This window comes from Lipophrys pholis (assembly GCF_963383615.2).
Source record: "Lipophrys pholis genome assembly, chromosome: 17".
NCBI lineage: Eukaryota > Metazoa > Chordata > Actinopteri > Blenniiformes > Blenniidae > Lipophrys > Lipophrys pholis.
This window is the reverse complement of record NC_137643.1, coordinates 20,297,170-20,319,640: the sequence shown is the minus strand read 5'-3', so window position 1 is coordinate 20,319,640 and position 22,471 is coordinate 20,297,170. Positions and strand designations below refer to the sequence as shown.

The following is a 22,471-nucleotide window of genomic DNA, read 5'->3' as shown; positions in this document are numbered from 1 at the left end:
ATAGGTGTCCCTCTAAACTCTTTGATTTGCATGGATTGCCGTTATTGTGGGACTTTGGTGAAACTGTAAGATGGTTATGAGGAGCTGCTGTGGGAGAATTTGTAGCAAATTAAAGTAGATTAATTCTGGTCACATGGGAGCACCATTAGATATGTAGATGTTCCTGGAGACTGATTTTTGGAGCCTTGGGCTTGGCTTTACCGTGGTTTCTGTGCCTTGCATAGTGCAGTGACGTGTGTTTGTACAGTGCATCACCCAGATTTACAGTGTGTTGCAGTTTGTTGCATGGTTTCAGTGCATTGCGTTGCGGACTGCATTGTAGTGTTTGTGTAGTAAGTTTGCGTAGTACGTATGTACAGTGCAAAGCAATGTGTTGCACTGCCTTGCACTGTGCTTTGCACAGTGTGTTGCAGTGTTTTGTGCAGTGCAATGCATTTCAGGATGCAGTTTTACAATATGTTGCAGTGCGTTTGTTTGTGCAGTGCGTTGCACAGAGCGCTTTTGCTCGGTGTGTGGCGGTTTTGCAGTGATAGGTGCTGTTGTGCAGTGCCTTGAAACTGTGCAGTGCTTTGCGGAATCACTGACACACATTTATTTATTTTGCAGAGGAGAGAGAGAGAGAGAGAGAGAGAGAGAGAGAGAGAGAGAGAGAGAGAGAGAGGAGGAGGGCTGTGCGCAACATCGGTGCCAATGGGCTCAGCGCTATCTAATTAAACCCCTACCACGTAATCCTAACGACACCATCCCCCCCGGTTTAAAATCCACTCCACCGGCGCACACGCTCTCCACTCTGCCACAGTGTCTCCGGCTCGCTGCTGTCCCGTCCCGGCCTGTGGAGGAGAGAGAAGCAGCCGCAGCCGCAGCCGCAGCAGCAGCCATAACGCACCGCAGCACCATCACTGCTGCCTCCCGCCTGCACGGTGACATGGTCTGCGGGGCTCGGCTGCTGTAGCCAGGGGACACTTCCCTTTCACAGTCAGTCACTCAGCTGGAGTAGTGCGTGCGCGTGTGCGCGCGCGCGAGTGTGTGTGTGTGTGAGTGGCTCTGGATGTGTGTGGATGTGTGCGCGTGTGGATGCGTTAAGAAGCTGCAGCAGCGATCAAGCTCCGGAGCGAAGCCAGTCCAGAGCGCGTCAGCAGCCGCGGCATCCCCGCATCTCTCCCCGGCCGTCCAGCGCACCGGCTCCCGCTGATCCACAGCAGGGATAATACTCCTCCTCCTCTTCTTCTTCCTCTTCTCCTCCTCATCCTCCTCTTCTACCCGGGTAAGAAAACGCATCTGCCTGCATTGTGTGTAGATTGCTGTTTATTCCTCGCTGCTTGTTGGTCCTCAGCTTCATTCCTCACACCTTTGTGCTCAGTTTAATAAACATCAGTGGGAGCAAACTGAGCGGAGACACATAATGCAATCACAGCGGCAGCGGCAGGACAGCCATGTTTATTCTTTTATGAATGATCCCAATGTGGGACAAGAGGCTGCTGCCTGAGCTCTTTACTCCTGTCTCAGCTTCATGACTGGATCCAAACATCACACACCAATTTATAAGGTTTTAATTCTGGACTAGAAACTACATCAAGGATTTGTGCTTTAAAGAGGCACAATAAGTGGGGCTGCTGTTGTACACGAGGTGGCAGTGTTGAGTCCCTTTACGCAACATTTCCAGGGAAAACACATCACTTTTGCGTTGTCGTTCCACGTTTTCACGATTTTGAAAGCGATGCCCGTTTACATCGGAAACGATGATGTTTTCATGTTGGGCCACTAGTGGGTGCTGTTGTTTGGCTTTTGTAATGAAACCAAGCACACACGCGTACAGAGAACAATACGCCCGAAACATTAACAGTGGAAGAACACGGACATTCATATGGACAGACAACCAAGTTGGATTGTTATTCCGGGTGAATCTCAATTCTAAAATGACCAAGTCCCAGGAGAATATGGACTGGGAGTCGTGTTGCAGAGGAATTTACTAGGCTGTGGTGCACATGCACGGCAGAAGCATATCGAAAAGTTGCGGAGAGTCGGGAGTGTTTTCAAAAAGTTGCATTTTCATTGGCGCTGAGCACCGTTGTCATGTAAACACGCAGACACCCAGAACGCAAGGAAAGTTTCGCATTTTCGCTTTCCTTGGTATTTACTCTGCTAACGTGAGGACAATCTGCTGCATCTTTTCAACGAAAGAAATTTATCTTCCAAGACCTTCAGCTACTGCTGTGTCAACTATTCCTCAAGAACAGAAGTCGGCAGCTACTTCTCCCAGTGGGGCAAAAGGAAAAATTTGCACTACTGATGAGAATGATCTCTTAATTAAAAGCCATTTTTGTTTCTCTGCATCCCAGTCTCTCTCTGAAAATTAGGATTACATTCTGAATCCAGTAAATAAAAACTATATTTTGTCATTAACCGTATTTCCTTCCCACTGTGAAACACCAATTCTGTGAGGTAACAATTACTCACTCTGCTATCCAACGTCCTAGACACATGTATTAATCGCTAATAAGGTGACAAATGGGGCCATTATTTATGTAATAAAGGCAATAATAACTGTAATTTTCACTTGATCGGAGATTTCTCAGTCACACCCCATCTGCTAGACTTCGTTGAGTAACTCAGTACGTTCAACTGACTTTTCAAAATCAAGGAATTGTGGTTAAAAAGCTGATTTCAGTTGGTCGTCCAATAGCAAGTCACATCAATGTCTTTTAGAAAACAACAGGGCTGTCGCTTTGTCTCGTCCCGCTGATAAAAGAGCCACTGATGTATGGACACTTCTTGTGGCTGTCACCTTTTCTTTGTTGTTTTTTTTTTTAAGATTCCTTGTTGGGTTACTGTGGAGCATTCATGTAGATAAGACCTTGGAAAGACGAACAGAAAGGGTTTGATTTCCTTGATAACGGAAAACAGTGAATATGTCAGTTACCACTTTAAGTCAGATGAGATAGTGGTAAAATCAATAAAAAATGATTATTGTTGACAGAAAAGACACTCATCCACATATGGAAATCATGCTACTTTATGCACCTTGATAGCCATATATTGATAAGCAATCCCCCTATTGAGTGTTTCTATTTTGACAGTGTTCACATGTATCGTTTGGTAACTTCCCCACTTTTCAGTTAGTTATGAATTCACTGAAAATCCCTCCCAGTATTGACACCAAGCCGTGGTACTTTAAGGCGTTGTCGTGAGCCGATTCCGCTACAGCTTGTGTTTTGGCTCTTATCGTCCAGGTTATAATGCTTTGTTTTACAGTGGCGAGAGCCACTTCAGTTGTGTGCTTGCTACAAAAAAAAAACTGCAGTATTTCTGTGTGCATCAAAGCAACGTCCGTTGGTCGTGATCAAGAAAAAAAAAGGCAGCGTTTGTTGGTTTATATTGGTGATGGAACAGTCGTTTGTCTTCAGTTCTTTGTGGGGGATTTATGTCTTTTACTCATGGTGGCATGGTTTGAAATGACTTTTGTTTATGGGGGGGGGGATGCAGCGCTTCATCTCAACGTCTTAATGGGATTAAACGACAGCCCAGCCATATAGGGACTGTCAGTCATAAAGAAGGCGTTGCCGTTTTGGGTTTTAAACGTGGAAGTTTTGTCTGCACAGAGTATAGAAGATGAAACAATCGCCACAAAAAAAAAAAATGACTACAATCTCAACATTAAGCCAATTTTAATACAAAAATAGAGTGAAATCTCCCAAAAACCTCTCCTGAAGCTGTTGCATTATGGGTGTTTTCACAAACTCACCCTGATAGCATGACTTTGAGGCTAATGCCAGTTTGCTATCGTTCGTTGCAGGATCACTGAATCTCACATCTCAGTGCTTCGTTGTGTGCTTCTTAAGAAGTTTCTTTCAAATAAAAAAGTTTTCTTTGGAATTTTTACAATTTGCTTGGCGGTTTGGCCGGATTGAAGCCAGTATTGACCTCATGTTTGACTCCCCTGCACTAAAAGAACTGAAATACTGAACTGTTATAGTTGATTGACCACTAATCACAGCTATGGTACAATATTGGTATGTTTTGGTTTAAAAAGAACCTCTGCATTAAATCTGTGATCAATGCATCAGTAAACTCGGTAATCAAACCCCAAAAAACTCATTTCATTAACTGTAATCCTCAAGATTTTTCAGATTTTCAATTAACTTAGTAAATTGCTGTTTGCAGTTTTGTAGTTATGTGCAGAAGATTTTCCCCATTTCAATACAATCGGCTGTTAAATCAGCCGTTCCAGTCAGAAACTGCTCAAGAATTGTGAAGAAGTCCCATTCTCATTCTATAATATCACCTGGATATTTAAATGAAGGCTCTATCTACTGTGATAACCAAATTATTTGTGATAATTATCAAAGATGTTATAGTGTTCTAACTTGGAAATGAGTTTTTTCAGATCATGTTGCACTCTTTGTTGTGATTGGGCCCAAGTGGGTGTTTATCTAGCGTAGTAAGGCTCTCATCTGATTGGCCAGATATGTTGATATGCGTTTATTGCCGTTGTAGTGCACTTCGACATTGCAATAATGGTAAACCGTATATTGTGTGACTCTCTCGAGTCTTCCGGTAGCTGCACAGCGATAGATTACTGATATGACGTCCTAAACAGCCCGTCAGTGAAAAAATCCACACCCTTTTCCAGCTGCTGTCTCCCGTGTCACGTAAAACATGTCATTCCATCCTTATTGGAGATACGAGCGTCTGATCGGCAACAGCAACAGCTAGATAAATTAAATAAGAGGCAGGGAGCCCGGTGGCTCTTGGGGCTATGGAACATGCCATCTTAAATTATCATCTGTCACAGAGGTGTCCGGGATCTCCGCCGTGCTTTTTCCTTGAGATAACAAGCCAGCTCGTATCTGACTCTGGCTACACCGGTTGCCTCTGTGTTATCTCCCCTGAATGCCACCCAGCTGTCGTTTGCCTCCTGTTATAATCCGCCCACATTTAACAAGTTCCTGTCGGGCTTGGCGTCACCTCTGGAAGTCATCCGGTATTCTGTTTTTTTTTTTTTTCTGGGAGTCGCAGGTCATTACGGTCAGCTGTCATATAAGGGCAGACGGGAGTGAAACGGGTGATGCCGGTAGGTGGATGATGCGGCCGCAAATGAGCCCGACCCGCAGGTTAACGAGGATGTGGAGGCGCGGCCCGAACAAGAAGGTCTATAGTGGGTGTCCTGAGGAAACCTGCTCCGCTCCATCCGAGGGGAAAACGCTGGAGTTTTGGTAGGTAGAGGCAGCAGGCGGCCTGTATGTGCTCATGCTTGTCTAGTGGTTACATAAGAAGATAAATGTGCACTGGAGCACTCATCTCTCACACAAGGTTGCCTGCACACACACACGCACACGCACACGCAGCTTTACTTGTAGGGGGGAACTCAGTGACGTGTCGTGTTTTCGAGCCAGCAACCCGGGCATTAACCGTTGCAGCTGAGGGCAAAATTCGAACCCAAAACATATGAAAAATTGACTCTCTAAAGGTTTTCCAACAGTAATAATCGTCCCCAGACCTGGACTGATGCCCCAGAAGTGAAGAAAGTCTGTCCTCTCTCTCCCTCGCTTGTTTCAGTTTTTAAAAAGTGTGTTGCTCCAACCAGCCAATCAGAAATCAAACCCTATATAGTGTCATCGGGGGTTTAGTCAATCCTAATCAAGGTAGGCCCTCCCTTTGACTCCTCCCATAAGCAGGCAGCTCCGCTCTGGCACATGGCACCACGAGAGGAAGTACTTCATCCTCTTCCCAAGATGGGCATGTGTGGGCGGAGCCAGTCCAGCTCACACAGACACAGCAGATTCTGAATGCAGCTCCTATGATACAATATTCAAATGGAGGAAAATCAAGCAAAAGCTCGAAATTTTGAATACAAGATTTCTGGACCAAAATGACCTTGTAGAAGTATTGAAAAGTTGGATAATAGGAGATCTTTAAACCCTTTAACATATGTAAAATGTTGTGTGGCCTGGTTACTGTTGCTGTTTTGACGGTGGTGTTGTTTTAGACTTAATCCATCTATGTCTTTGCCTTACCTTGACCAAATCCTCAACCATCACCATTGGCATTGTGACAAATCCAAGTCAGCAACACACGAAAAAGACAAAAATCCTTCCGTCATTGCTTAAATAATAACGTCTGACTATTGCGCGACATTGTACTACTCATTGTGATCGTTGTCACTCTGGCCGTCATTTTATCTTCAAACCTCCGACTCGTTGACATGATGTGAACATAATGCATTCGATGGCTTCGCACTCTAATCTTAACAATGCCAAATAAGGTATTAATTTCAAATCAGCGATTATACGACATCGTTTCAGAAAAGTAACGTTTCGAAAACGTTGTAGTTAGCGTAAGACAAGTAAGTCATGCTACTGTTGTTTTGCATTTGTACGCAAACGTTTTGAAAACGATGTCCGTTTACATCAGAAATTATGTAGTTTTCATATTGGGCCACTAGGGGGCGTTGTTTATTTTTGTAAAGAAACCACACACACAGACAATGGAAGAAGACGGTCATTCTAGTGGACAGACGACTAAGTTGGATTGATATTCCGGGTGACTCTACATGGAGACGGAGTTTGTCCGACGGAGTCTTGTTTAGACGGCATTTCCACATCCTCATAATGAGACTTGTATGAACACACAGCAAGTGTTACGACTCTATGCATCAAAGGCTCTTAACCTTGAAGTACCTGACAAATGACTGTGGAGATACGTTTCCGTTGACGGCGAGATCAATCGTCTCGTGACGCACTCTCTTCACTGGTTATCGGACACGTCTCTCCTGCGCACGCGATGGATTTCTTTCTCCTGGAGTTAATAGTCAAGATGCAGCCGTTCTCGTACAGGTGACCTTGGTCTCATGCGACGCCGCTAGAAATTCTTGACGCGATGCCCCCGACCATGCACAGCCATGGAATATGTAATGCGCCGCCTGAAAGTCACTTTGCATTACGGTTCCTGTCCTGTGCACGTGAGCGCAGGTCAGTAATTCATCAAGCCGCACACATGCGGGGCTGGCGGATCGGAGGGACGGTTTTCTTGTGGACACGGTTTGGTTTCCAGATTTTTGGGATTCCGTCGCCACTTTGCAGTCGCTCCTTGAAAGGTTTGTGTACGTTTTCCAGCAGTGGCATTGATCTGAGCTGACTGAATGTTGTGTGAGAGCAATTCTTCCTGGACAAGACAGAGTTAAGCCTACCAAAGAGACAGACTGCAGGGCTCGGTTCAAAACAGATTAGCGGTTTGCCGATATAACACAGTGATGGGCAGGAGAAATGAAAATGGATCCATTCAAGGTTGATGAGTTTTGATGCATTTTACTTCACAAATACCACATAACAGCTTTCTCATAAACCATTAGAGCGATGAGTGTTTGCATCAAGTTAGATATTGGATATTGCTGTTTTGTTGTTTTTTTAAAGATGAAGCAACCTAATGACCGCCATTAGCATGCTGGAATGCTAAAAGTCAAAACAAATCCTATAAAGTGACTTTAAAATATGACACAGTTAAAGAAAATAACTAATAACTTGTATGTTTAGGCCCCGTTTACACGACAAGTGAAAACTGAAAACTTTTGCAGTGTTTTGGGTGTCTGTTTATGTGACAACGATGCTCGGAGTCACTGAAAACAAATGTTTGTGAAAACCGCCCCCAAGGTGGAACATTTTTAAAAATGCTCCGACTCCTTTCTTTAAATAGGCTGTTAGCATTTAGCATGCTGGAATGCTTAAAGTCAAAACTAATTCTTTCAAAATAGTTCGAAATATGACATATTTAAACAAAACAGCTCCAAACCTCAATATTTAGGCCTCGTTTTTATGAGTGGAAACACATCGTTTTCGGTGTCAGTTAAGTTTTGCGTTTACACGGCAACGTATTGACAACAATGTCTGTTTACATGTAAACAGCTGAAACCCTGAAAGCGATGACGTTGTAGTAAATGTACAATTTGTTGGAAAAAGTGCAATTAAATACAAGACTAAAGAGCACACGGCACATTCGCTGTTATGAATGAATCCTTCTCGTGCACGGGCACAACGATTCACTACGGCATGCTGCAATCTTTGTTTGGATTAGAACTATATCCTAAATTTTGTGCTCGGAGCCTCTGAAGATGCAGCTTTCCCAAAACGCTCCGACTCGCCATTGTTAGTGTTCATAGCGTATTGTCTGTGCACGTGTGTGGTTCCACTTCAAAAACAACCAACAGCACCCACTGGTGGCCCTACGCGAAAACGACATAATTTTCAGCGTTTCTGCCGGTTTCACGTAAACGGACATCGTTTTCAAAACATTACTGTTTAAAACGCAAAACGTTATTGAAGTGATGCCTTACCGCTTGAAATGTTGTCGTATAAACGGGGTCTGTAGTGCTGCATTATGTAACAGTCAATATGTAATAAATTAATAACTTTTTACATATTGCAACAGTTATTAGAAAATGTGGGTGTTCCACTTTAGGAAATGTAATAATTTGATACATTATGTAATGAATTGTGTCGTTTATCCGTATGCATGGTTCTATGTTGAATATTGAGAACAAATTAAGATTCATTTGGACTAGAATTATGAGTCATTCTTTGCTTTTTGCTCATGTCCTGGTAACATAGCGACGGTAGAACACAGGGCTCTAAAAGCAGGTTGAACTTTTTAGATCACCTGCCGTTGTGGCTGGTCGATTTTTATAGTTACAATCCAATCAGTATTTCCGCCGGACATTTCCGTTTTCTAACAAATGAAACCAGATTGTAAATGAAACCAGATTGTTCGTGCCACCGAGTGCATTTAATCGTTTAACCCGTGTTTTGTAATAACTGTTGCAATATGCAACAAGTTATTGCAGAATGAGGCAGGTTATTACATAATGAGTTGAACCTTTATTACATTATCACATATTGCAACATAATGCGGCGCTACAGGGTCTGAAGTTGTGAAAGACATCACACATCAAATGTCCACTTTTGGACATTTCTAATAAATTACATTAAACCCCTCCCCATTTTATCACTCTCCTTTCCTCTCCTGGAGCCATTAGGAGTCTGAAAGGGCAGCCAATTACTCCCGGAGCCCGGCATGCGGTTTGGCTAATGAAGCCGAGCGGGGGAGGGGAGGAGGGGCGGGATGGGGGCCGCTCCAGGCCGATAAGGTGTGGTGGAGAACGCGGCGCCTCCTCAGAGATCTTATCTCAAAGCAGCCGGATCGCCTCTTTGCCCACGAGGATATTTCCTTTGCAGCCTTTCACTTGTTCTAAGTGCCTTTTCTCTCCCCCTCAGCTCGTTCCTTTCATCTGGCTCGCTTGAAAGCCTAATAAGTCTTTTTTTTTTTTTTTTTTTTTTTTTTACCCTGGACAATCTAATCCGAACTAACAAACATATATTTGCATCTTCCCCTGACTCCACCACCTCCCCACCCACCTCAAGGGTTTGTCAACCTCTCCATTTCGACGCGTCTCTTACGTCACACGTCACGGATACGGATTCTAACTCTCAAAGATTAGGCTCCAATTCCCCGACCCGAGCAGCCCCCCCACCCCACCCCTCGGGCTCTCGGGGCAATAACATGCGGCCAATCAGAAATAGCTAAATCGATCTGGCGCCGGCTGGCTCGGAGGCATTTACAAGCAGCAGTAATGACTGCAGACTCATTTCTCCTGCTGCTGGTGCAATCACATCGCAACCTTTTTATTTTTTTTTTCAAGCTCAATTTTGTGGAGCTGATAACAAAAAAAAAAAAGAAAAAGAAAAAGGAGTATTCTTCTGTTGCGTAGATTCAATCACCACAACTATGCAATATAACGTTTGCGGAACAAAAGTTTGTGGATTCGTGAATGAAAAGGAGCAGAAAGCCCTGAGGCCTTTATCACAATTCATCCTCCCCATTGAAAATAAAGCAAACAGCAAATATCAAACAAAATGACTATATGCAGTCCGACTGGACGACATAGCCAGCCTGGCTTGTATCAGCGTTCTATTTTCACACATAAATAAATAAATAAATAAAGTGTATTATTTATTTATATTAGATATATTTATTAGATTAAAAATAACTTCTTTTTTGTTGCGTATTTATCTCAGTTAAAAACTTCCTAGTTGTTCATTGGTCATGTAATTGATGACACGGAAATGTAAACAGGAAATGTCTGGACTATAGTGCAGACCGCATTCCCTCCCGTCGGGCCACAGCGGGATCGTCTCCTCCGTCTCCTCCGTCTCCTCCTGACTCGGGTGGCGTTCCGTTCGCGGAAGATTCATCGACTCCTCCCGACCCTCGTGTTCCTCGTTCTCACCGGCTGATGAAGTGCCGGTCAAATAAATGAGCGATGAATTAATGCTGCTGCTGTTTCTCAGCCGCGAGGCGTGAAATAGTCGACGGCGCCGCAGCCGATTGGTGGCCGCCGAGGAAAACGGCTGATATGACAGACGTCGGTCTTCCTGTAGTTCTGGCAGAGACGTTGAAGTTTGCACAACCGGCCACCCTGTCTTTTTTGTTTCTATTTTTTTCTGTCCATCCATTTATCAACCAGCTTGGCGCTGGCATTTCAGACTTCATGGCCTTTAGCAGCTCTTCTCAGCAGCGTTCATTCTTCTTCTGACTCCTCAGCCGTTGGATCAGCGCCTGAGTTTTCAATGTGGAGCTCAAGAGGAGCGAAAGCGGGACGAGGACTCCCCGCGAGCCGACTCATTCAATTAACTCCGGGAAACGTTTGCATGCCGACAGCGGATCGTCGTGGATTTCTGAGCTGGGCGACGATTATTTACTTCAGCGGAGACGATTCACGAGTTGTCAAAATTCTTTGACAAATCGTAGTGTGAATTACTCACCTGGCCAAGTCACTCCCCCCCCCCCCCCCCCCCCAACATGAATTTGGGGTTGCGTTTACACAGCGCAGCCACTGAAAACGCAACTTTTCGAAAGGGTTTCGGCTCCCAACTCTGTCTCCATGAACACGGGGAGAAACAATTTCAATCAAACGCTCCACATGTGGAAAGTCTTGACTTAAGAGTTTTTGCCATATTGTGATGATAAAATACGATGTAGCAGCCATACAAATTTAAAAAAGAAAAAAATCACATTTTCTTCTTTTATGATGGTTGTCATGACAACTTTAAGGGGAAATGCATTTTGTCGGGTTTTCGTTTCAGAAAAGTTTTGCGTTTACACCTCAACGTTTTAAAAACGACGTCCTTTTCCACAGAAAACGCTAAAAAAACGATGCAGTTCGCAAGTAGGGACAGGAGTTGGCGCTGTTGGTTGTTTTTGTAATAAATAGTAATAATGGTGAAACACGGACATTCATATGGACAGAGGCCCGAGTTGGATTGTTATTACTGTGACTCTAAAGTCCCAGGAGAACATGGACCGGGTGTCATTACACTCTTGTGGTTACTGTCCATCTCCTTGCATGTGCAGAAGAACTATTTACTACAGCCGTGGTTTGGTTGACCAGTGGCAGCAGTTCCACCACTGCCAGTGCCACCAACAGTGGTTCAGAAAAGTTGTGTTTTCCTGTTTCCATGGAGACAGAGTCGGAAAGTCGCATTTTCAGTGTTCACCTTAAATATCAAATGTTTATCCCACATTTATTATTATTATTATTATTATTGTAAATGTTGTATAAATGAGACCAAAAACGGAAAACGGATTCTGGTTGTTTACTCTGGGTAACTAAACAAGGTTAATCAAGGATTATTAATCCAATGCTTCAAAACACATTCAATTGTTGCTCATGTCAGATGGAAATACCGTGACGCACGTAGTACTGAATTATGTATTAAGATCATCATCTCCCCTTGAATTCTAATATTTGATGAACAGACTGAATCCGGCTTGAATAAGCAGCAGAGTTTGATGTCACACAGCTGCAGGACTTCTTATCACCTCGAGGTTGCCAGGGAGTCGCGCTCCCCGGCGGCGCCGCGGTGGAGAACCGGGGAGCGCCGTGTGAACTTCACAGCGCAGCCCGCTGGACGCGAGGCGGCAGTGCGGCTGCGGGCGGACGGAGACGAGCAAGTTGTCTGAACGTGTGATCTTTTTCCCATCCGAGCTCGGGGCGAGCCCCGCACCCCTTCGCCGCGCCGAGCGCGTCATGCCCAATGCATTGTGGGATATATCTCCATCACGCGGCTCACGGGCCTCCAGCGCTGGACACCAGTGAAGGGGAAATTCTCGCTGAGTCGGCGTTCTGCCTCCCTGACCAAAGTCACGGCGCAAGCAGGGGAGGGGATGATGTGGTATTTTTAGAAAGTTTGACTCTTTTTTTTCTCTCAGCAGCACAGAAAAATCTAAAAATGACTCATCTTTAATGTGGAGCCGGTTTCTGGTGTACTTTTCTTGAAACCCAGACTCCCTCTGTCATTGGAAGTTATGCTGATTTTATATCGCCTCCAACTCTCCATGTACGAAAATGTTGAGTTAGTCTGGTATAACTGTAAAACAAAGATTTCGTCTTGAGTCGTTTGGGTGTTTTCTCTGTTTTTGTTTTAACAGCGGCATTAGAAAAATCTGGTGGTGGAGGGGAGGGGGGGGGGGATGAGCCCATGTCACACAGTGCATGGCGAGGACGAATGCGGTAAACGGGAAGGGAAGGGAGTGAGAAAGGAGGGGTGGGGGGGATCGTAACCTTGACGTCACAGCATGTGCCAGCGAGCAGCTGGAGAAGACTGACGCTCATGCCTCTCCCATCTGCCTCTGACACCCCTGACACTCATCAGCACCACATGATCGCAGCGTTCACCATTGTTTCTCTCAGCTTTACGTCTCTTTAACTGTCACGCTTTCTCTCTTTGTTTTGTCTCGGCACACTTCACTTTGCACCCTGGTTCTTTATCCGTCTCTTCTTTATGTCTCTTTATGGTTTCCGTTTGGCTTTGAGGGCCCTCGCGTTATTCTGCCGACGTCCCTCCTGCCTGATGTCACTATTACGGCAATTTGGTCTTCAATTCTCAGAAAAAAGAAATTAAAATTACAATGTTTTTTCTTATTATTACTAACCGTTAACTTGTGTTAACAACAGCAAACATTCGAACATGCAACACATCAGGCAGAGGAGAGAAACTGGGTTTGAAATTATTAAAATTCGCGTTTAAAATAAAGGAAATCAAAAGCTGGAAAAACAATAATAAAAAAATAAATAAATCTGGTTTAATCTCTTATAAAGTTGCATTCTTTCATTTTCAATATACATGAATCAACATGTTTTTGCTGATATGATCTGTGTGTAAAAACATCGACACAACCTTGAAATTTAAAGAAAATTTGTCATATTTGAAACAAGTTAGAGTATGAAAATATGTATATTGTGTGCAAAATAAGAAGTTGGTTTTTTTTTATAGACAAATCTTATTTGAGCTAATTTCATAATCCATCAAGCACGGCTGTTGTGAGTTTCTGTCTCTCTGACTGTCGTCACTGGTGAGGCTCCACTGTCTTTGGGACCGGGTGTCGTGTGCGGAAGGTGAACTTATCTTGGCTGCGGCAAAGGAAGTGGTGCCGCTCACCAAACCAGGTGATCCTCCGATCCCCACATGGCTGTCTATTTTTTTTTTTTGTCTCTTTCTTTTCTTTCCCTATTGATTTCTCGTGACAGAACCATCCTTGACCTGAATACGTGAATGAGGAACAGAGACAGTTTGACGCTGGGAGAATTATTTAAATCCCCGTCGCGGTGGAAGCGTGTGTCACGTCCTGCAAGAGAGCGGCGGGAGAAAAAAGAAAAGAAAAGTGAAGTAACCCTTTAGGTGCGGGGTGCCTGAGGGACGGCTCACTCCCCAGGTGACGTGACACCGCCGGCGGGTTGAAAGGAGAGCGGTCCTATTTAACTTGGGCTCACGATATCACTTACACCGGACGCCACAACCCAGCAAACCGCAACCTTCCCCCGACTGTCAGGGCGACTGAATGGACATCAGAAGAATTAGGTTTCTCTCCTGACGCGTGCAGGTTCGTACCCGCGTTTTCCAGTATTTGCGTCAGATTCATGGATTTCAAGTGCTTTGGGTGTTTTGTTTACGTAACGACGCTGCTTGGAGTTACTGAAAACGCAACTTTTTGGAAACGGCTCCCAAGGAGGAATGTTCCGCAATTGCTCGGGCTCCGGTGTCGTGTGGACAGGTGAAAACGCAACTTTCCGGAAACGCTCGGGGGGGGGGGGGGGGGCGCCTCCTTGTTGAAACGCTGCGTCTACCACTGCACACCGTGGCCGTGGTAAATAGTTCTGCTGCACATGTTCAAATAGATGGACAACAACAAACATGGCGGCCTCCGTGGTGTCACGACTCCCAGTCCATATTCTCCTGGAACTTGATGGTTTTATTTTGACAGTCACTGTAATAACAATCCAACTAGGTGGTTTTATTCTGACAGTCACCATAATAACGATCCAACTTGGTGGTTTTATTTTGACAGTCACCATAATAACGATCCAACTTGGTGGTTTTATTTTGACAGTCACCGTAATAACAATCCAACTTGGTGGTTTATTTTGACAGTCACCGTAATAACGATCCAACTAGGTGGTTTTATTTTGACAGTCACCGTAATAACAATCCAGCTTGGTGGTCAGTCAACTAGAATATCTGTGTTCTTTCATTGTTAATGTTTATTGTGTGTGGTCTCATTACAAAAACACCAAGCAGCGCCAACTTGTGGCCCAACAGGCTAACTACATTAAACGTTTCTGAAACGATGCGTTTTCTCTTGAAACGTGGCTTTAATGAGAATTTACACATGTTGGCTCCTCATTCTACTCAGAGTTGTGGAATGTTCAGAGGTTTCAGCCTGGTTGCTCCTCTGGCGGTTTGGCCACGCTGCCAGGCAGCTAAATGAGGACGCCGCAACTGGACCCGTCGTTTAATTCAACCTCCGGGTCACTAAAGCCAGAGGGGGCGGAGTTTTTTTTTTTTTTTTTTTTTAAGAGCGATAATAGGGGAGCCTGGGCAGCGAGCGAACCGGACCCAAAGCTTTTAGCAGAGAACAAGGGCTAAAAAAAAATGACAAAGTGACACTGAAAACAGGTTGGAGGGGTTGGTAGAGGGATGGAGGAGGGCGGAGAGGGAGAAGAAGTAAGTGAGAGCGTGGGGAAGATGGGTGTTGTGTGTCGGCGGATCGATTGCAGCTAAGCATAGAACTCGATCAGGATTCGCCGCCACAGGAATAGCTGCTCCTGTGACCCCTGAGGAGAAGCTATGGATGCTGTAGATCTGTGTAGGGTCACAATCTCACAAATACCTTTTTTTGTGGGGAGTGTTGGTGTCTGGTTTTACCCCCATATTGGGAGTAAATTGGCTTTTCTCAAACCGACAAATGTCGCCATTGATTTTCTTGGGGATAGAAGAAAGCGCCGCGGGGAGACAAGTTGATCTTTCACATAAAGCTCCTTAAGACTTCCATCTGTGCAACTTGGAAATGACAAGGTTATGACAGAAATACGAGTTAACCCTTTGTTTGGCATTTCTTTAAAGTGCAATCGACAAACAGCTTGTTGTTCTCATGAGTCGCAGCTCAGACAGTTGAAACATTTAATGGTTGAATGGTGGAAGTCAATAAGGTAGAAGCGATTTTGTTGATCTTAATTATGTTCAACAGATTTGATCATTTCTAAGAGGCACATTAGGGAGCTAATTTCCACTTAATATATCATTAAATCACAATCAACATCACAGATTTTTCAATTTCTAAATCATGAATGTACTAGTGCTCTACAGAGATTTAAGGCTGGCTTGATATACTGTATTTATACTATATATTAAAGCATTTTTGCTTCTGGCTGCATTGTCAAGCTCCGCCTTGCATGAATCACATGACAAGCATCTTTTCGATGCTGAAAACTTAAATTATACCAAATTGTATGTATGGTTCAACTGTCCACTCAGTCAACTTGTGGTAGAAATGTGAATTGCACTAACGGCACTATATGGGACGGCAGCGGTCGGGGTTAACAAGCCGAGTAACCGATCTTTCTTGGAACATTCATGCAAGTTGGTCAAACTTTCCTGGGGATCGCTGTTGTGAAATATTCAACGTGCCTGGCTCAATGGCTGAGGTCAAGCTGAAGAACCGACCCCAGCCCCTCACGGGAGCGTGGTCCCTGATCCGGCAGACTCGGTCGCCGCCTGTCAGCAACTCAACCCCCCCGTCTGCAGTTTGCGACGTGCGCAGCAGACACTTATGGATTTTCATATATTATTATGCTCAGGCCCCGCGCTAGAATTACACACTCGATAAAGGTCATGGCGCTGCAGCGAGCAGATACCGAGACGAAAGCAGACGGAGAGGAAGGGAGGGCGGGCGGAAGATGGAAAAGTAGCGTTAATTATCCATCAGGGTTCCTCTGGTTTCGTGTAATCTCTCTTTTATAGCAATCGCCTGCTTTGCCTTCCGCCTCATCCTCCCCCTCTCAATGAAAGCGAACCTCGCAAACACGTCCCTCCCGTATTGTCTCTTCACCTCGCATACGGTGTGATCAGAACGCTGTGCTGCCTCTCTTGATGTCGTCGACTCTGCAGACATGCTGCTCGAACCCGGCCCTTCCCACACAAACACATGGCGAGCTGCAGCAGTTGGCGAGCCAGTCGAATGGCGTTCCTCCGCTGCGAAAGACGCAGAGCTGACCTGATCAGTATGCCTGCGAAATCTCGTCTCGCTTCCTTCCTCCGTCAAATATATTTCACACCCATCAGCCCATCCGTCAGCCGATTTACACGACAACGCTTTCAAGTAAACACTGGAAACTTTCATTGTGTTTTGAGGATCTGCTTAAATGAGTACATCGGTTAATACTTCTGAGAGCCAACGATAATAGCGATCTAACTTCTTCATCTGTCCATACGAATGTCACCACTGTTAATGTTTATAATGGATGAAACAACAATTATATAAACAAATGTATGAACAACATATACACATAACAAATATATTATAATGTAAATAATGTGTTAGAATATATATTATACTATAAAATATACATATGTATATAATATTATATAGTAAAATATATAATTATATATGATATTTATAAACATCAATTATAATATAAATACATTTTTATATAATAAATTACACATAATATAAAAAACAGCATCCACCAGTAGCCTTACATGAAAACTACAGTTTTCTGATGTTTTCATGTTTTTCTACACTTTTGTGTAAAACACAAAACTTTTCTCAAAAGAAAACACACAAAAACGATGCATTTTCACTCGACATGTTGTGTAAACAGGTCTAAATTTTGTAAAAACAGTGGCCTGTTCTTCTTCAAGCTCCGGGGGAAACTTAGTCGAAACGCACAAAAACCTTTAAATAGTAAAATCCTGACCTATTGACAATGGTATTGGACTGTGGTTTCTCAAATGAGGCGAACTTTTCTCAAACTAAAACTGACAAAAATAATGCATTTTCACTTCAAACATCAAAATAGCCTGCATTAGCTACCGGCGCATTCTCGCTAGTCAAAAGTTGCTCTGTTACTGTCATTTGTATCCATGATACTGCGTGATGTATCCATGATACTGCGTAATGTAAACAGTGTGAATTGAAGGATCCCAAGAGGCACAAACAAGTGTTGGCATCATGTTGCCGCGGCACACATCTGAACGCAGCAGGACATCATGTCAACCACGTCTGACTTCCCGGGGTGAGTTTGACGTTACCTCATGCAGGTGTCCACTGTGATTAGCGTTTGTGTTCCGTGACGTCTCGCACACAAGTCAGCGTCTCTGATAAATGCGTTATAGTCAATTTTCCCTCAGTGAAGACGAGCTTCCTGAATGTAAATATTTCATGAGCATGCGCTGCAGGGGCTATATGAATACTATATAATGGCTTTGTCGTCTCAGTCGCCAGGCATTGTTTTCCACTATATCTCCATATAATGAACATTCTTAAGGAACTTGGGTAAAGGTTTTTTTTTTTGCGCAGCATTTTGAGTTTTATTATTGTACACAGGTAATATATGTATGTGCGGGATGAGGGAGCGAGGGGGGTGATCCCAAATTTTAAAATATATCTCTTATTTAGTCCATTTTGCAACGTACAACTCCTTTTGCACGAGTCGTAAGAAGGTCAGTCTTTCCTTCTCATGAATCTCCTTGATAACTTTAATCCAATTATCTAGTGTAGGTGCATCTTTTTGGAACCATTTACCAGTTTTTTTTTGCTGCAGCAGTTAGTATTTTCAGCAGATGTCTATCGTGTCCTGTCAATCCTTCGGGTTAATCACTAAAGTGTTATACATTTCAGTGGGAAGTGTTGAATGACTTCCTGAATTTCTTTACAGAGTATTTGGATTTTTGGGCAGCGCCGTACAATCGCGCTCCCCGATCCCCACAACCTTTTTAACATGCATGGCCCATTGGTGTGAACTGTGTTGTCATTTTAGCAGGAACAAAAAAAAAGCAGATAAGATTCCTCCAATCAGAATTCTATATTATTATTATTGCGTTCATAATATTACATTTTAGCAACATTAATAAAGTGGTCATATTATGCAAATTTCACTTTCTACTGGAGCCAATCAGAAATCAAACCATATATAGTGTCATCGGGGGTTCAGCCAATCCCAATCAAGGTAGGCCCTCCCTTTCATTCCTCCCACAATCAGGCAGCCCTGCTCTGGCACATGGCACCACGAGAGGAAGTACTTCCTCCTCTTCCCAAGATGGGCATGTGTGGGCGGAGCCAGTCCAGCTCTCACAGACACAGCAGATTCTGAATGCAGCTCCTATGATCCCACATGTAAACAACAAGAGAGACACCGTCATGCTATGCAGGAGAAATAATTTGACTCGCTTACATTTTTAGGAAAATTTTATATTTTTATGATGCCACAAAGGCTCTTTTTAATGCCTTCACAAGTTTGCCTCATTAATATCGGATGCAGACTATACAAACATTTTCAGGTGCACTTGTATGTGTGGTTTCGTTACAAAAACAGCACCCACTTGTGGCCCAACATGGAAACTACACAATTCTATGCCATTCCCATGCAAACGGACGTAATTTCCAAAATGTTGCAGTGAAGACGTGACACTTCTCTGAAACGAAAACACAGAAAATACGGTGGGTTTTCACTTTGAACGGGGCGTCAAAGTGCTGGCGGTTGCGTTGCGTTTTCAGGCACCTAATTGAAACGTTGCCTCCTGGATTATCTCCTGCCCTTGTGACCCAGATGGAAATAGCATCGACTTCATGACAGATGTACCGTAAATGAGGTCGCCCTCCTCCATAGCAGTCTGACTTCCTGTCTTCTTTTGTTCATTTGTATTACTTGACTATTAAATCCTGTTTTTTTTTTGTTTTTTTTGACAAACGTCTCGCCGTCATTATTCAGTTGGTTTGGGTTTTTAGCACTTTTAAAATCGGTTTTCTGGTTTTACAAAGTGACCACCGTTCAAGCAACTCTTGTTCATGGGAAAGCATGAGGTGGAGAAAATAACTTTGGGGACGACACGATTCTGGGGCAGGGTGTGTGTATTTACAATATGTGTGTTTAAACAGTCAGTCACGTATCCAGCTGCCTCACAAAGGCGTTTGGGCTTGATTACTGTATTAAACGTCTCACTTCTCATTCAAAAGGCTTCATCAGTTGTGACCTTCACCCCTTTGACACGGGAAGTGAATCTCTCTTCAAAAACTTCCATCAAGTTAGGTAAAAGTAGGTTTTGTGCAAAGTGAAGCCACTTTGGGCTCTGTGGTCCAGACACTCGCTCTCTGGGACAACACTGGAGTGTATTAGGCACGGTACCTTTGGAGGTCATCCTTTAAATCCATGAGGACACAAACCTCACTGACCTTCATCCTTGTTATCGAGGGAAGAACCAGAGGCAATAAATTGAATCATGGCGTAAAAAACAGTAAGAAGTGACATAAAAAGAAACCGGATAGCATAAGAATATCCAGTTAGCACCTCATAGAATCAAACTTTAAATTATCCAAACAACGTTTTCAGCGTCGACAGTTCAGCTTTCTGTAAACACAAAGCAAAATAAGCATATACTTAAAGAAAAAGATACTTGAATTCACTTCATTAAGTATTTTTTGCTTTTTTTCTTGTCGGGCAAGTTTGTTTGTACAACGTCTTTGACGCATTTCGACGGCGTTCCCCCATCTTCATCAGAAACGTGACGCGATGGTGGTGGATGTCTTGTCTTTATATCAGCTGGCGTTATCGAGGCGTGGCCGATGTGTCCCCCTTGACAGATTGGCCACGCCCCCTGCTGTCAGTCACGATTAAAGTTGAGTTTCTACTGCCTCCATGAAAACGACCGAAAGCGAGACAAATTTGGTTTTATAGTTTTGTGTCTTGTTTCACAGCTTCCTTATTCTGACCGTAGAACAGAAAGATTCAGAATCCTTGATTTGAGGGTCAGCCGCACGCTGAGGTTGAGGTAAACACTCCCGCCTCACCGCTGCCAGGAATATCTGTTGGTATGTTCCCATATTGTGGATGTTGGTTTTCTCTGTGTTGTCAAGTTTCCTCCCGCAGTCCAAATACATACGTTTGAGGTAGATTTATCTTTCTGAATTGCTCTGGACTTGTTAATGTGAGTGCGTATGACTGTTGTTCTCTCTGCGGATGGATGGAAGGATGGATGGATGGATGGATACCATCACCCAAACTATCCACTGTTTCCAGCAAAACATGTTTGTAACCAGATCTAATCTACAGAATGTGTTCATAATAATCGTCATGCAACTTCACTAGCTCTGTTTAATTAAGAATATTCCAGAAGAGGAGTATTGGGATGCATTAACATGATACTGTGTATAGAGAGAAGATCCACCATGGCAGGTATCATTTAGGAGTACTTGTTCCCAGATACAGTTTTTAATTTGTTTATTATTCATTAGAATGGAATAGAAATAATCTATCACTCCCAAATCAACCACCATTCCCTAAAAATGTGTGATTCGTGCAAAGGTTTTAATGTTTTGTTCAATGTTGTATGAAAAACATCACTATATTGAACACACATTGATTTGATCATAGCAAGTATTTTTTCCCCCCTAAATATGTGTCAAAATTTCCATTGATTTGTTTCCAACGAGGTACTTTTGGATATTTGATGTTTCAGGGAGACTCTGAAACTCAAGCCCTGTTTGCACAAAGTGAAAACGCATATTGTTTGTGGGGCATTTTCGTTTCAGAAAAGTTTCGTCTTTAGATGCCAGCATTTTGAAGGCGATGTCCGTTTACACAGAAACAATGCAGTTTTCATCTTGGGCCACTAGTGGGAGCTGGTGGTTATTTTTGTAATGAAACCACAGACACCTGATAGAGGGCGTGCCGCTATTTTAATTTAAGCCAACAACTTGTTTTTGTGCCGATCACCTGCCTTAGCTGAAGAGAAAAACAAGTCCTCATTACTTATGTGTCTGTCACTCTTATTTTTTCATGTCCCCTAAATCATGAAGATGTTTGCTGTATCATATTGTCTAAAAGGGCCTGTGTGAGCAGGCGTGCGTCATACTCCTGCTCCCTCGTTGGCGGCGAGTCATTATCTTGATTTGGACATGCTCTGAAAACTCTCTCCGCGGTAGAGCGGCGCTCCACACCGAGGACCAGGCCTCATTCTTATTTTTAACCACTTCATTAATGCCCTTCCTCTCGATAAATCACCGCGTCTTCATCAATCCCGCCTCCTGTCTCCCTGCTCTCCTCTGTGCCTACTTATTTTTGAGATGGGAAACACGTACATTTCAAAACTTGATGAGGTGATTCAGATTGATCAGCACCTCTTTATGTGACAAACCAATTCAACGAAGGCGGGAAAGAGAGCTACTGTGAGTAAAGTACTCTGCAAGGACTCTGTGCCAATGCTTTGACGTTTATGTTTTGCTTTTTGAAATCCAATCATTGAGTTATGTCAATTCAGTCTATATAATGTTGTTTATAAACCACTAAACTGTACCACAAACAGAAGCCAAAATCCCACAAAGATGAGATGAGTTAGAAACCAAAACAAAACCTTAAACTGTCGGGTTTAGGTCAGGGATGTGCCAGTATCATTATTTTTAAAGGGCTCTTATCATGCAAAATTCAATTTCTAATAGTTTTCCCAACAGTAATAATCGTCCCCAGACCTGGAATGACGCCCCAGAAGTGAAGAAAGTCTGTCCTCTCTCTCCCTGGCTTGTTTCAGTTTTTAAAAAGTGTGTTGCTCCAACCAGCCAATCAGAATTCAAACCCTATATAGTGTCATCGGGGGTTTAGCCAATCCCAATCAAGGTAACGTTGAAGTGGATTTGAAAACCCTTCAACTGACCTTTAAACTCCTCCAACCACTACAGGTTGGCTTTAGACTTCATTTAACTTTTAAAACGTTGCCACGTCTGTCCACTATTCAGGTGACAGTCTCAGTCAGAGTCCCGTGTTCAACGCTACATGCAGCTTTAATTTTAATAATGCTACATCAAACTATTATCGCGCTATTTTCTGGGCACTCAAAGACAAATGGAGAGTTTATGGAAAAGTGTGTTTATTTAT

At 43.5% G+C, this 22,471-nt stretch overlaps 1 protein-coding gene across 1 annotated transcript in view; it reads left to right on the top strand.

Moving 5' to 3' along the window:
* Window positions 1-770: 770 nt before the first annotated feature.
* Window positions 771-22,471, top strand: part of LOC308122391 (hippocalcin-like protein 1) — a 45,924-nt gene continuing 24,223 nt past the window's right edge. Inside the window, exon 1 of the mRNA XM_080484171.1 lies at window positions 771-1,264. The gene's annotated coding sequence lies outside the window, so the exon portion shown is untranslated. The remainder of the gene's footprint in view (window positions 1,265-22,471) is intronic.